Source organism: Sturnira hondurensis, unplaced genomic scaffold (genome assembly GCF_014824575.4).
Source record: "Sturnira hondurensis isolate 20B ecotype Veracruz unplaced genomic scaffold, ASM1482457v3 Scaffold0010128, whole genome shotgun sequence".
Taxonomy (NCBI): domain Eukaryota; kingdom Metazoa; phylum Chordata; class Mammalia; order Chiroptera; family Phyllostomidae; genus Sturnira; species Sturnira hondurensis.
Window position 1 is genome coordinate 28,632,193 of NW_028082759.1, and position 16,086 is coordinate 28,648,278.

Below are 16,086 nucleotides of genomic sequence, written 5' to 3' on the forward strand. Positions count from 1 at the left end.
CTCATCACAGTTTCCATAAATAAAACTGAGGACACGGAGAGCAAGATGCTGAATCTGGAGTTTCCCAGGAAAAGGGCAAAAATATGTACTTTGGTCCTTTGCACAACCCAGTTACCACCCACTACCACGCCAGACCCTCGGGTTATGATAAGGGCTTTGATCCGCTCTGTCCAATGTGTCTCGTGTCCAGTGGGCACTTGAAATGTGGCGATTGAGCAAATTGAGGTGGAATTTAAGTGTAAAATATATTTCAAAGGCAATATGGAAGAGAAACATAAATCATCTCATTAATAATTTCCTTATGCTGATTTTGTGTTGAAATAATATTTTGGATATATTGGAAATAAAATGTATCATTCAACAGTGAGAGGTAGGAGAAAGTGAACAAGGGGTAAATGGTGATGGGAGGAGACTCAGCTTGGGGTGGTGAACACACAATACAGACGATGTCTTGTGACAGTGCACAACTGAAACCTATATAATTTTGTTAATCCATGTCACCCCAATAATCAATTAAAATAATAAAAATATAAAATGTATCATTCAAATAAATTTTACTTATTTCTTTTCTTAAATTTATTTAATTATTTTTCAAATACAGTTTTCTGTCTATTACTCCCATCCCATTCCACCCTCTGTTCTCCCCCCTCCCTCCCATTTCCACCCTTCTCAGTTGTTCTCCATGTATCCTTTATATATGTTCCTCTAAATCCCTCCCCTATTTCCCCTGAAATTCCCTCCCCTCTTTCCTCTGGTCACTGTCAGCCTGTTCTCTATTTCAGTGTCTTTGGTTATATTTTGCTTGCTTGTTTGTTTTGTTGTTTAGCTTCCTGTTAAAGGTGAGATCACATGGTGTTTGTCTTTCACCACCTGGCTTATTTCACTCAGCATAATGCGAAATCCATCCATGATGTTGCAAAGGGTAGGAGCTCCTTCTTTCTTTCTGCCGCATAGAATTCCATTGTGTAAATGTACCATAGTTTTTGGATCCATTCATTTACTAACAGGCGCCTAGGTTGCTTCCAACTCTTGGCTATTGTAAATTGTGCTGCTATGAACATTGGGGTGCATATGTTCTTTGGGATTGGTGTTTTAGGGTTCTTAGGATACAATCCTAGCAGTGAAATTGCTGGGTCAAAAGGCAGATCCAATTTTAGTTTTCTGAGAAAATTCCATACTGTTTCCCAATGAAACTTGAGCACCAACTTACACCATACACAAAAATAAATTCAAAGTGGATAAAAGACTTAAATATAAGCCGTGACACCATTAAAGTCCTAGAGAAGAACATTGGCAGGAAAATATCAGATATTTCACACAGCAACATTTTTACTGATATGTCCCCTAGAGCAAGAAATATAAAGAAAAGAATAAACAAATGGGATCTCATCAAAATAAAAAGCTTCTGCAAGGCTAAAGAAAACAGCATTCAAATAAAAAGACAACCAACTGTATGGGAAAACATATTTGCCAATGATACCTCAGGCAAAGGTTTAATCTCCAAAATATACAAAGAACTCACAAGACTTCACTCTAAGAAGACAACTAACCCAATTAAAAAATGGGGAAAGGACTTGAACAGACACTTCTGCAAGGAGGACATACAGAGGATCCAGAGACACATGAAGAGATGCTCAATATCGCTTGCTGTCAGAGAGATGCAAATTCAAACCACAATGAGATACCACTTTACACCGGTGAGAATGACTATCAGACACAAAGCAATAAACAACAAATGTGGGAGAGGGTGTGGGGAAAAGAGGGCTCTGGTCCACTGTTGGTGGGATTGCAGACTGGTACTTATTTCTTTTTATTTTTCATGTGGCTACTAACAATTTACTAGTTACACATATGGTTCATTATATTTTTTCAAACCTGAGGAAATTGAGTTCAAATCCACATATTAGTCATGTGACCTCGAGCAAGTCACTTAACCTTCCTCACCACTCACCACCTACAACTTTTGGTTTTAACTGGTGGGGAAACCTCAAAGGGTTAGTTTTAGGATGAAGTTTACCAAGGTAACTCATACAACATAAGTCTTCAATAAATTTGAGCCAATATTTTCAAAACCATGAGAGCTATGCAGTGAGCATATTTTTTTCACTTCACTACTGTCCATCACTTTAAAGAATCACATGACCTAAATTGACCCAAAAGCTTTGCACAGGAAGTGGAATTTTCCATTCCCATTTGGGTCCTTGTTTCCAACCTCCCGTATTTGGTCAGAACCTGCTCAGTCTTCAAAACCTAGCTCAAATTCATGTCCTGTAACAACTTCCCTGATTTCCCTACCCAATTAATTACTCTCAACACTGTCCTTCTGACACTTATTGAACAAGTTTTTATTGAACACCTACTATGTGCCAGCTCTGTTTTTGCCTGACCAGATAGAGCAGTGAGCAAAATAATATTCCTGCCCCAAAGGTGCACGTATTCTTGTGGAAAAGACAGACAATAAACACATGCACAACATCAATGCCTGCTAAGAGAAATTTAGGAAAAAATAAAGTGGTTAAGGGAATAGAAAAGGACAAGGTCAGGGAACACTTTTTTAGATTGTGTGACCCAGGACAGCCTTTCTGGAAAGCTGGCACTTGAGCAAAAGCACAGGATGTCCCATCTGACACACCTGATGTGAGCACAAACACCAAGGAAGGAGATTCTCATGCCCTGACACTCTCATTTTGAGGGTTATGTGGGCAGCAATGCCCTTGGACACTGGCTGGGAACGCCCTAGAAAGCAACTGAGCAATCGTCTGTACTTGTCCCACTCTGCAATCTTCTGGAGGAAATAACAGAGGAAGCTATGAAAATATCTCAGCTTCAAAAAACCTGGTTCGTGGCTTAACATGACATTTTCCTGGCTTTACCAAAAGTAAAGAATTAACTAGAGCTTTTGGGGTCCCTTGCCCTGGCCACATGCTTGCGTCAGTATATTTTTAAGTGTTAGAAGTGATAGATGAGTTTTTATAATTTAGCTAGTTCCATCGTTGCCTGAAAGTTACAATCCTGCCTGAGAAATAGCTTTCAGGGAGAAGGACTTGGATTTCCCTCCATGCACCACAACACAGGTGTTAGAAATCCTGAGCGCGGGAGCTGGGCACAGGGCATCCGAGCATCCCATCGCCACCCACCCGCGTGCCCAAGTCTGGATCAGTCCATAAAACTGTGAATTCAGTAGATTCATGACACTGTCCTTTTAATATTCTTTATGTTTCTGGCCAAAAAAGAGACAGAGTATATAGTATTTAACCTAATATTTAACTTAAACTAAATATATAGTCTATATCATACGTAAAATATACTATATAAAGAGTATACAATTTTGATTTAATATAATATTTAAGTCTGTTCTACACTTCTTTTCCCATCATAATTATTAATTCCAAAAAGAATGCCAAGGAGAAGGCAAAGAAGAAAATATAAAGCTGTGGATATCTCGGATGGTAAAGGGGTGAGACATCATTTCCTTCAAACCCAAGTAGAAAGAAGAATGGAGTGTGTAACTGCAGTCATAAGGTTTGCAGAGTTCGGAAGTGTCCATTTTTACCCATTTCTTACTGTACATAAGTCCAGCCTTGTTTATAACCTTCCACAGTGGGATAATACTGGTGGCTTCCGTTTGTTTTCTTTCCATCAGCTGCAGCCGCTTTCAACTGTTATTTATCTTATTACAGTTAAATATTCAAGTAATTAATACACTGATTTATTTTGTCTTGATGTTCTGGGGCAATGTTCTTAAGGGTACACATGTTTAAGTCAAAGAAATACATGGACATCTTGAAAATGAATCACATGACATTTCCTTGTTTTCAGATTCTCCTGAAGTTAGATAATAGGGATTCTGGGGACTAGAAACTCTTGGCCAAAAAAAAAAAAAAAAGGTTATAGCCAGCAATGACCTACATCAGCTATTTACCTTTTGAGATCATGTGCCTTAGCTAACTTTTCACAGGACACCACCAATGAGATGAATGTGCACGTGGTCGTGTTTCGGCCAGTAAGAAAGGCTGAAAAGGCGTGACCCTGAAAATACATTGACCAGAGTTCTCTGCTATCAGATTACAAGAGGAGGATGCTGAATTGCTTACGAAATGCTTTTGATCTTAGCTGAGACGAAGTGGCTAAGCCAGCCAGTCTGCAGCATTCAAAAAATCTGCTCTGCACAACAAATCTAAGCTCATCATGGTCCTAATTAAGGCCCAGTAAGTAAAAGTGAGTATTTAGAGGCCAATTTTTTNTCTGGGGACTGGAAACTCTTGGCCAAAAAAAAAAAAAAAAGGTTATAGCCAACAGTGACCTACATCAGCTATTTACCTTTTGAGATCATGTGCCTTAGCTAACTTTTCACAGGACACCACCAATGAGATGAATGTGCACGTGGTCGTGTTTCGGCCAGTAAGAAAGGCTGAAAAGGCGTGACCCTGAAAATACATTGACCAGAGTTCTCTGCTATCAGATTACAAGAGGAGGATGCTGAATTGCTTACGAAATGCTTTTGATCTTAGCTGAGACGAAGTGGCTAAGCCAGCCAGTCTGCAGCATTCAAAAAATCTGCTCTGCACAACAAATCTAAGCTCATCATGGTCCTAATTAAGGCCCAGTAAGTAAAAGTGAGTATTTAGAGGCCAATTTTTTAAAAATGAAGAACATTAGTTCAGAGGGATGATGCCAACAGGATATTGCCCACTGTGCGGCTCTCCCTGCCACAACTCCAGCCAAGCACATGGGCCAGATCCCTACAGCCCATTCCAGAGCCTCACTGGGTGCACCAGCATGAAGGAAGAGTAAGTCTGCATTACATGGTCATTTGCATGTAGCACTTCCTTAATTGCCATAAAATTTTTTTTAAGTACTATTGGCTAACCAGGTATAGTCTAAAAAAAAACACTGATCACTTTTAATGTCTCGCATATTCAGAGGAACGCTCTTCAGGAGTCAGGTGGCCTGAATTCTCATCACAGTTTTGCTGTTTATTATGTGTGGGTTTGTACAAGTCAGCTGACCTTTTTATTCCTCTCTCTTCTCATCTTCAACACCAGGGGCATATGCTAATGGTGTCTATGTCCTTTCCAGCTCCAAGATTCTAAGTTTATATCTCTAAAGCATTTAAAGTAACACAGTACCTCAGTATAAGTGAATCTTGCAAAACTGATACCAACGTAATTTTAGGTGACTTGTGTAAGTAGGTTACACAGGCCCCCATTAAGAGCTCTGAATCATGTTCTCCCTATTAACATTCTCATAAATAGCACGGAAGTCCGTTGCAACCCAGTTTTCTCTGCAGTGTCATAAAATCTAAATGAGTAGAATTTGAGTTGGTGAGGTGTGAGCATGTGTTAGACTAAAGCCTAATATCAATTAATCGTGCATGTTCTGTCCTGGGTCATTGTCTTCTTCTCTACACTTTCTCCATCTGCCCAGGAAATTGTAAATGGCCCACAGCTTCCACAGACCTCCACAACTCCTGGAAGTCCAACTCCCGACTTTTTTCCCCCGTGCTCCAAACTTGAATATATTCATCGTAGTCACCACTCACTGAGTGCTTCTTCTAAGTGTGGTGCTGAGCTGTCTCTACCTCGACAACAGTCCTGCCGGGTGGATGTCATGATCTCCATTATACAGATGAGGACGTTGAGTCTCCGATCAGAGAGGTCAGGTAGCCGATCAGAGTCACACAGCTGATCATTTTCAGAGCCACCCAGGTCTTGCTGGCCTAGAAATCCAGGCCCTTTGATTATTCCACAAGAGTGAACAACACAGACAAAAATGCTGGATAGTAAATCATGATCATCACTCTGGATGAAAGTTTTCTTCTCGGCACAGACTGGAAGGGTGGGAGGAAAGCACTAGTGCAGTGAGACAAGGATTCCAGTGAGGCCTGGAATCCGAGGTCCAGAGCAGGGGCTGGAGAAGTTGAAAAACCGCATCTGGGCCAGAGTGGGAATAGCTTTGCGGGCCAGGACAGAGAACACAGGCTTCTGTGAGACCATGTGGGTCATTGAGGGGTTTCAAGAGGGAGCAGGAAATGATGTCTATCATGAGTTTCATATTTTAGGGGGAACATTATGGAAATAAATGTACAAATAGTTTAGAAGGAAATGATGAAAGATCAGAAGTAGGAAAATCATTGAGGAAACCACTGGAATAATATCCCAGGAGAAGAGATTCGGGCCTGAACTAGGACAGTTACAGAAGGAAGGAAAAGAAAGGATTCGGAACTTGGCACACAAGTAAATTGGGGTTATGTCGACCCCGGAGTCACTCTGATTGTCTTTACCTTGCACCTAGTAGAGTACGTCCCCACGGCACACACGTGGCAAAGCCCGCCACCTCAGTGAGGAAAGTCACTGCTCTGGTTTGTGCCAACCCAAAACAAGCAAGCACAGAATGTCTAGATCCTATTGAGTTGCTTACCTCTGGGTCTGTCTTCCATTTTTAAGAAGAGAGAGAGTCCACAGCACATGATGGCTTATCATCAAACGTCTGTGTCTTCAGACTGGTAGGAGTGGGAAGAAATAGCGATGCGCCTAGAAGAATACAGAAAATGTATGACTGAAAACGCTCTTGGAGCGTCCTGCTGCGTATGGAAGTCCGTGACTTCATAAAAGAGAGGCCCGTCTCTGTGAAAACGACGAAATGGCCTAGGTGAGTGTAGCTCAGGTCTGTCTAAGCCCAGAGCCGACCTCGGCTTCCCTCCCCATCTCCACCTTCACGTGCCAAACAAAAGTAGCTTACACTCGGTATTTCTAAATTTCTCACCACCGGAGTTCAAGCAACCTCTGCCTGTCACCTGGACCCTTACAGTCTACCCCTAAGCCATTTCACAAGCCCACCTGGCCCCACCCCCACACCATCTCTGCACAGCAACCCGAAAGCCCACGTTGGATCATGTCACTCTTCTGTTCAAACTGCCCAGCGGTCCCACAGTCAGAGTCCTCCTGATGGCAGAGGACTCCGGGAACTCATGGTCACCCACCTCATCTCACCCAACTCCAGCCTCACCGGCCTCCTCCCCACGCCTCAGACCGCCCCCCCCCCCCCCCCGCCCCCGCCATGCTCTAACTCATCTGCACGGGTTTTCCCTCCATCCAGAGGCTCAGTCCCTCACCTCCCTCAGGTTTTATTCAAATGCCTCCTCCGCAGTGAGTCACACCTTGAATCACCTTATTGAAGATGCCACCCCTCCCCCTCCCCTGCCTCATACACAGGTGCCCTCCCCAACACACTACGCTGCTTTATGCCGGAAAGCATTATGAGACTCTCTTACATACTTTTGTGGGTGGAAGCATGTCCCCAAGACAGATGTTAAAGTCCTAATCCCCAGTACCTGTGAACGTAACTCTTCAGGAAAAAGGGTCTTTGCCGACGGCCTGGTTCAGAGGAGGTCATTAGGGTGGGCCTTCATTCAATACATCTGGTCCAAATGAGAAGAAGAAACTTGGACACAGAGGCATGCACAGGAAGAATGCCGTGTGGAGACGAGGGCAGAAATCAGAATGATGTGTTTGTTTGTTAACACCAGAAGGCGGTGGGGAGGCCTGCAAACAGATTCTGCCTCAAGGCCCTCCAGAGGAAGCGACCCTGCTGACACTTCGATCTTGAACTTCTGGTCCAGCCAATTTGTGGTACTTTGTTATTGCAGCCCTAGCAAGCTAACATGCACACTACATAATCAGCCTGGTTTTTGTATTTATTACCTGTTTTCTCCCTCAAAGGTAAGCTCCTCAGGGGCAGGGATTTATTTATCTCTGCTATTCCATCTCCAACAGCAAATGAATGAATCAACAGCTAGGCCCCGATGCACACTGTTAGGCTTTTCTCTCACCTCTCCTTAAGATGAAACCTTTCAACTTCCACCCCAAATACCACAGACTTTGATAGCTTCTTAACTTTGCCTATGTCGCTTCCTCTGCCCTGGGTGCCCATCCGCCCCCTCTCTACCTGTTGACATCTCTTTACCAGGGAAGACACATCCGCGTTATCCCTTCGGTGATGCGCACCCTCTGCTCCCCTCTTCTGTTTTATTATTCATGTGGGTGTGCATCTCTCCCTGTAAACCGTGACCCCTTTGAGTTCTGGAATCATGTCCTATGAATCTTCCCATCTCCAGAACCTGGCCCAGTGTCTGGCACTCGAGAGGCGCTCAGTAAATGTTTGCTCGATTGAATTAAATCTGTATCCTGCGGCTTTTGCTCTTGCTGCCCTTCCCGACACTGCTGGCCACAGCAGGATTCAAGAGGATTAGAAAGGACTTCCCAGAGTAGAACTCAGATTAGAGCATTGGAACCCTCTGTGGACTCTCTGCCTTCATGCAGTCTCGTGAGAGTTTCTTAAACTGGAACAGGCGGCGATGTTGCGCCTAAACCACTCAGCTAGGCCCTAGGAGACATTTGCCAGAACCCACGTTGACACAAAGGGTTCAGTCAAAGGAGATGTGTAACTCCCCCTTTTGATAAACTAGAGCCAGTGTTCTGTGGGAGACAAAAGTACAGTCCCCTGAGACAGCACATCCCCGGTTGCTTGGACAAGAACACACTGGCTTTGATTCCAGGTACCGGTTGCATCTCTGTTTTCCTTTCTGCCCCTGGGTTTTTTTCAATGATGGGTGTTGTAAACGCCATGTGTCTCCACCCACCTTTGAAGAAAAGATGAATTGGAACCAGCTCCAGAAACAAAGAGGGTGCTGTGCGTGGCCAACACTCATGGAGCAGATGTGAATACTCACGTGGATGGCATCTGAAACGGCTGAAATAGACTTGGCCTTCCAGAAATTCTAACTGAATGGCACCAGAGCATCAAATTTGCATTCTAAGGAATCGCTACGAATTGCCAGAATGCTCTCTGGCCATCTCTATTCTCTAAAAGGTATTAGTTCCTTAGTCTTACCGTCATTATAGCAGAGTGGGCTCTACGAAATACAGAAAGTGCCAAATAACATTATTTATAACCTCACTCCTTATAGGTACTGTCCTGATTCGGTTAGCTTAAAATTCTTACGAATAGCTGATTTCATAACTCTGATTACTATGGGCATTTGACAGTGACCCATTTTCAAATATACCGTTAATCGTGTTCGTGTGGGTCATTCAGTCACGAACCCAAACTAAAAGCCTATGCAGTGCCAGGCACTCTGCTTTTCTCAGGCGCATCAAAAAAGGGGGCCCTATGTTCTTACCTTATGGCACAAAGTTGATTAAACAATAACTTGCTAAGGACCTATATATTATTTCCCACAAAAATAATAAACTCTGTGATTATAACTAAAGAATCACTCTCAAATTTTAACAACTCAATTCACCCCTACTTAGTTGCCTTGAATTTTTTATGGACAATGTTTTGATCATTCTTTATACACTGGCCCCAAACAACACTGAAAGCTCTCACTGTTATCAGCAATGGGTAGGACTCATCCAGTGAGGCTGGCGATTCTTAACATTTTGGTGATCACAGGTCACCTTTCAGATCAAAGAAAGCCAGGTATCCTCTCTCCAGCAAAAATCACATGCCTCACAGGCAATCTGATGTATCATTTTAGAAGGTGTAAAAAGTTAATAGGCCCTCTAAAGCCAGAGTCAGTAAACTTGTTCTAGGCAAAGGCCAGATAGTAAATATTTTAGGCTCTGCAGGTCAAGGGACAAGGTCCGAAATACTATCCAGTCACTTATATCACAAGAGAGAAAACAAACGCCTATAACTTTTCATTGATAAAATTCAAAATATCATCGAGTACAATTTCTGTAATACAGGTCTGTTCACGAGAAGAATGGGATTTGGCAGGGGGAGAGGAGAACAATATTTTACGTAATTGCAGTTCAGAGGCAATATTCCCTATCATCAAATCGATCAAAAATGTCAGCTGTAAAAACCCAGTAGTGGGCTGCATTTGACCATCAGGCGGTAGTTTGCTAATTCCTACTTTAAGATGCACGCAGAGAGAGACCACAGACTCTTTTAGGGAGGGCATGCTGGCCTGTGGACCAGCCAGGCCAGGACCAGGAAAATGAGGGGTGTTGTAAAGGCCACCTGTCTTCACCCCGCTTTGTAGAAAGGATGGATTGGAGCCAGCTTCAGAAATGGAGTGTTGGGTGTGGCCAACGCTCATTTAGCAGATCAGCATCCTCAAACGGATGGGATGTAAAAAACATGCCCTCCATGGCTCTTGACTCGGGGCGGCAGGAGACAAGCTCCCACACCCAGAGCCAGCCAGACTTCCTGATGCAATGCTCCCTCCCATGGCCGTGGTGGGGCTGGCTGGCCGCTGAATTCAGCCTCATTCCTATTGCTCCCAGCTGCACCCGAGAACGAGGCATACTAAATTCTATGCACCTACCTTCTGTGACCTCAATAAAACTTTCTCAACAATCAGCAAGAATAACAATGCATATGAGAAGAAAGTTCTTTGCCCGGTGTTTGGAAATTGAAGGGTAAAAAATCACATGCATGGAGAAGGTTTTTTTAATGAATGAAATTATTTTCTTAATCTGTAGTTATCTTTCAATCAATCCTCACTTCCAGAAATTCAAAATAAAAATCATCTTGCAAATGTAAAAGAGCTTAGAATAAATTGTAATAAATTACCGGAGAGGCAGTATCCAACAAAAATGATTATGCAGAAATTTGAGCCTTGTCCTCACATAGTTAATCTTTTCCTACAAAAAACATCCATAGTAACAGTCAATCACAAGAGAAATGTAATTCTCTATAATGTGTTCAGGTCTATAACGTCTGAAAAGCTTAGGACACTAAGAAGAGCCGTAAATGCACTTCATTGTCTGTTAGAACCCATCATTTCAATAATGGTATAAATAAATAAACGCAGCTCCCTGGACTGGCTGGCAGGGCCTCATCATTTGCGGCAAACTTGATGCAAGGTCTCCACCTAGTGGATGTTTTGAAAAACATGCAATGAAATAAAAATGGCACATGCAGGTGTGTGGTACAGAGACGCAGAGAGAAAAGACGCAATATTTTGTATGTTAATCAGTGACATATCGGATGTTCATTTTTCTCATTTTCTATTTTTCCTCTCGCTTTTGCATCTCTTCCTGTCCTGGGCCAGATATGTATTTGCATGTAGGACGTTAAATGGGGAGTGTTCTCAGTAAAGACCCTCGGAGGGAGTGAAGGAGGCAGCATTGGGCACGGGGCCCTGGGATGGGGAGATGGGCGGGCAGTTGAACTGTGACACAAGTGCCCCCCCCCCCCCCGTGTACTGTGCTTCACCTGCCCCCGGCGGGGGGGGGGGCGGTGGGAGAGGCGGTGCCATACAGGGCTCAGCACTGGTCTCGGTTGGACACTTGCAGTACAGCAGCCTTGGTGAGTGGGAGCCCTGCTGACGGGCTCACACACTGCCACCATTCCTGCCACGGGGGCTACTCCATCCACAGACCATGTGGCCAGGACTGGGTGGTCACCAATGAGCTTGGTTGGCTTCCGGTGAGTGAGCCCTTCCATACTTGTCTCTAGAGTGCCTCATGCATGGTGGATGCTACCTGGGAGGCTCTCACAGAAGAAACAGGCCCTTTGCACTTGGTGCCCATCCACCTGCTTCTTCCGAATACCTGCGTCTCCCACCTTTCTCCTTGCAGTCCTCTGACTGCACCTGCCACGGCTCATGAACCCATGTGCCTCAGGCCATTCTCCTTACTCCCGAATTAGGTGATTAGATGCACCCAACTCATTAACCCTTAGATTTCCCCTCACCTCTGTCTTTCAGCAGTCCAGACTTAGCTTGTACCCTGTTCCAAGCTGACTGGTCCACAAATTACACTTGGACTTTCTTCCCCACCTCAGGCGGTCATAAGGGACCCTGATCCCACCATTCAGCCCTGGGTCTGAGCAAGGGGAGGGACTAGTACATCTGTGATGGATGAAGTGGGGGTCTGAAACCACAAACTGCTTCTAGCACAATCACCCCAGTGTAAGCCGATGAAATGAGGAAGACAGTGAGAACAGGAAGACCAGGAGAGTAACAAGGAATGATTAAAAGGGAGAAACAGCTACATCAAAGGATGCATCTGAGGAGATGGAAGAACAAGCAGAGAATAAAACACTTTCTTTACTTGCCTTCCACACCTCACACTGTCTGACTCTCCACCTGCCTCTTCTCCTCAGACGCTGTTGGTTCCTCATTTCCTGGACCTCTAAGCATTGGAGCCCAGGCCCTGGACCAACTCTTTCCGCCCTACATTTGGCCTTCCACTCAGACTCATGGCTGAAGATCTTCTCTATGCTCCACGTCCAAACTTAAATCCCCAGCCCCAGCCTCCCCTGTCTGCCAGTCTGGTGTATCCCGCTGCCGGCCTGCCTGACTCTGGGTGGCTAGAAGCCACCTCCACACCTGGGGCTCCATAGCGCAGCTGTCCACATCTAAGCTCCTGACACTCCATCTTCCTCATGTCAGCAAACGTCAACTTCACTTTTCCCGGTGGCTCAGGCCAAAAACTTGGAGTCATCCTGGAGTCCTTTTCCCCCTCTAACCCTCATCTGATTCCGGAGCAAATCCCATCTGTGATATCAAACCATATTCAGAATCCAACCCCTTTTGCAGCAACCACTGTGGGTCAAGCAACCATCGTTCCCACCTCACTGTCATGCTCGAACAGAACTTGTCTCTGCCTACACCCCTTCCATCTGTTCTCCCTGGCCTGTCCATTCCTTGAGCCGCATGGGCAAGGCCTTCACGCTTACCCTGCCCACTGGAATGTGCTGCCCTAGAAATCTGCGCACTTCCCTCCTTTGCCTCGGTTAGGTGTTTGTTCAAATGTTGCCATTTCAGACAGGTCTTCTGTATAAGAAAAATACAATTGAATAGCAGCTAAAAAAAAAAAAGACAGACATGCTTCCATCTCTGGAATCTGTAATTATGCCCTTGTTTGGAAGAGGGTCCTTGCAGATGTAACTAAATCATGGATCTTGCGATGAGGTCGTTTGGGTTAGCTGGTGGGCCCTCAACCCAATAACGAGCGTCCATGTAAGAGACAAAAGAGAAGACCTGGGGAAGGCCATGTGGAGATATATCACTACTCAGTATCAAATTTACTTATCATAGTTATTGACTCTACCCAACTGATCTATAATCTACAAGAAGGCAGAGATTTTTTAATTTCAGTTGTGTTCACTGTTGTATTCCCAGAACGGTGCCTAGTTTCAGTGCCTAGTTTGTGTTCAATGAATACCTGTTGATTAGAAAAACAAACAGACGAATGAATGAATGAGCGATGGGTCTCCTAATGTTCTACTTGTGCGACTAGCAGGATGATGAGGAAAAACAGGGAATGTTACATCCACTGATAGATCTTGAACCATCTAATGCTGTTCTTTGGCTTTGCATTAGGATGTGAAAGAAAAACATCCCTGTGCTTTCTGTCTGTCTTTGTGGCAGTCCACATTGAACAGGGGACTACGTCTGCAGCCTGGAGAAAGAAAAAGAAAAAAGAAAAACAGGGAGGAAAGGAAAGAAATCATTAGAATTGAGATGGGGTAGCTGGAGAAGTTTGATTCAGGGCTTGGTTCAGTCTGACGTGACACAACTGTAAGCAGAAGTGTGCACCTTCTCACTCATTCAGGGTTTACTCATCCAGCCAGCTCTAAAAGGACTTCAGCAAATGTACGCTATTACTTTAACAAGATAATCACTAAGACATAATAGGACAAAAACATTGTGACATTGAAGATGCAGAACAGATGTTTGGGTGAAGTGTGTGTTGAAAACGCATGGATTGGTGACTAAATTTCAAATATAACACCTTCAGAATCCTATCGTAGAGGCAGCCTCTCTTGCACCAGATGTGTTATTATATGAAACCGAGACGGATGTATTGGTTGACTGAGGAGTTGACTTCTCCTCCAGCATTTTTCCCCTTCTATGCACTGAGGCAATAGCAGGGATCAGGAAAGCAGCCTAGACTCACATGGCATAAAGAATAAGGGGAAAGCAATAGCTGTAGACGACTTTGGAGATCCAGGGCAGAAGCTGGAATCACTGAGCTCCTACCTGCACTGGCCTCAGAGCACATGTCCTCCCGAAAGGGCTGGCCACTGCCTGAGCCTCGCTGAGGAGGCCGCTGAGGAGGCCCACTGATGGGCAGGGCACCCCTCGAAGACACGGGCTGGTGTGGGGAAGGGGTGTGCACCCAGCTGGGCTGCCCTGCTTCCCTCATTTGGTCCCTTCCCCATTTAATGGGGAGCACTTTCCACTGGTGATATTTTCCAAAATAATTCTTTGCTGTGCTCTTCTTGTTTGTTGGAAGGAAGGAAGGGGGGAGGGAGGGATGGAAGGAGGGAGGGAGAGGAAGGAAGGAGGGAGGGAGAGGAAGGAAGGAAGGAATACTTCATAGATATTAAAAGTGGAATAGCTCTCACCTCACTTCCCAACATACCCAGTTGAAATTTTTATAGCACCTTTCAAATGATAAAACATAGGTGAGAAAGGTCTAGATCAAAGTCAGCTTTCTTCATTTTGCCAGACTGGCAGGGCCTCGGTGACATCCTTGCAGAGGCTGTAGGGCCCGAGCGGTTAAGCATTTTGTCAGGCCCTGGCCAGTGTGGCTCAGTTGGTTGGCATGTCTTCCAGCAAACCGATCCACATTCCTCTCTCACGATGATGTTTCTTTCCCTCTCTCTCCCCGACCCCTTCCCGTCTCTCTAAAATTAAAATTAAAATTAAAAAAGAAGAACACTTTGCCAGCATCCTGCCCGCTGTGTGGCCCCACGGGGTGCTCAGACCAACCTCATCCCAGACGGGCCAGGCACTTTCCTCACTAGGCGTCATCAGTGTTTTTGGAAACATCAAATTTGAAAAGTCCTCATAAAATCTGGAAAAATATCAGCTTCATAGATGAAATCTGTACTGGGTATTGATTTTTAATGGGCACTGAGTGATGAGATGAAGCATATTTTCCTGTAATATCTGATATTTACTTTATCTCAGTACCCTGACACACGTAATAAAGCACTTTTTCTTTTTCTTTCTTTCTTTTTTGCTGCTGAGAGCATTTTAATTCCAAACTTAAAACAAACTGAAAAACTCGAGTTATTCTAAAATATCGCATTTTTCATCATGAGTATGAGATTGCACTTGCGTGTGTCACATGGCTTCAGGCTACCTCGTTGTTATTCACACCACCTTTATGACAAAGATGCCTTGATTATGGAAGGGCCGACTGTGGAAGAGAGGTGACTTTGACTTTCGACACCATGAAACATTTGTGTTAACAGTCGTTGCTGTAGACAGCTTCCATGCCTGTACCCCACTGAAAAGAGAGGAAGAGCTACTTGGTAATACAATTAGCCACAGACCAGATGAGAAATAAGGTCCCCTTAGGGTTGTATTGTAAGGATAAGTTTTCTACTAAAAGCGAATAGATAGATATACATGTAGATAGAGATATATAGATATAGAGCTATACAGAAATATATAACTGTTTACATGGAAAATAATACAATAATTAATAAATAATAATATACAATTAACTCTTTGTTTTGACTCATAATTATAAACCTACTTTTGTACCATCCTATATATGAGGTCTGTCCAGAAAAAGTCCAGCCATTGTTAATATAATGAGAATAGTTTGTGTGACATCATGTAACCTGGCAGCCAAGGAGAATGGACTGGAATGTGCATGTGTGAACAATGATGACTTCACTGTACTGGTCAATAGGGGTGGTAGATGCTAGTTGAGTGAGCACGTGTACTGTGTGGCCGTCATATCCAAATGACTGAGCAAGAATAGCAATGAATATGGATCAAAATTTGTGTTAAGCTTGAACATTCCTAAGTGGAAACTATTCAGATGATTCAGAAGGTTCTAGGGGACAACTCAATGAGTGCAGTACCAATAAAAGTGTGGCACAAACACTTCAAAGATGGTCAAGAATCTGTTGAAAGCCATCCACATTCTGGAAGGCCTGCAACAAGCAGAGCACCTGAGAATGTTGAATGTGTACAGGCTGCAATCGACAAAGATCAGAGACAGACGGTGCAGGAAGTAGTAACTGATCTGGGGATTCCAAAAACTACTGTGTCCGAGATTTTAATGCAGGAGATTCTGGAAAATACAATGAGGCAGCTGGTGG

General features: G+C 44.1%; 1 non-coding gene across 1 annotated transcript; it reads left to right on the forward strand.

Moving 5' to 3' along the window:
• The first annotated feature begins 13,286 nt into the window (after positions 1-13,286).
• Positions 13,287-13,416, forward strand: LOC118995650 (small nucleolar RNA SNORA31). The gene has a single exon (XR_005068344.1). It is a non-coding gene; the product is annotated as a small nucleolar RNA SNORA31 (small nucleolar RNA).
• Positions 13,417-16,086: the final 2,670 nt, after the last annotated feature.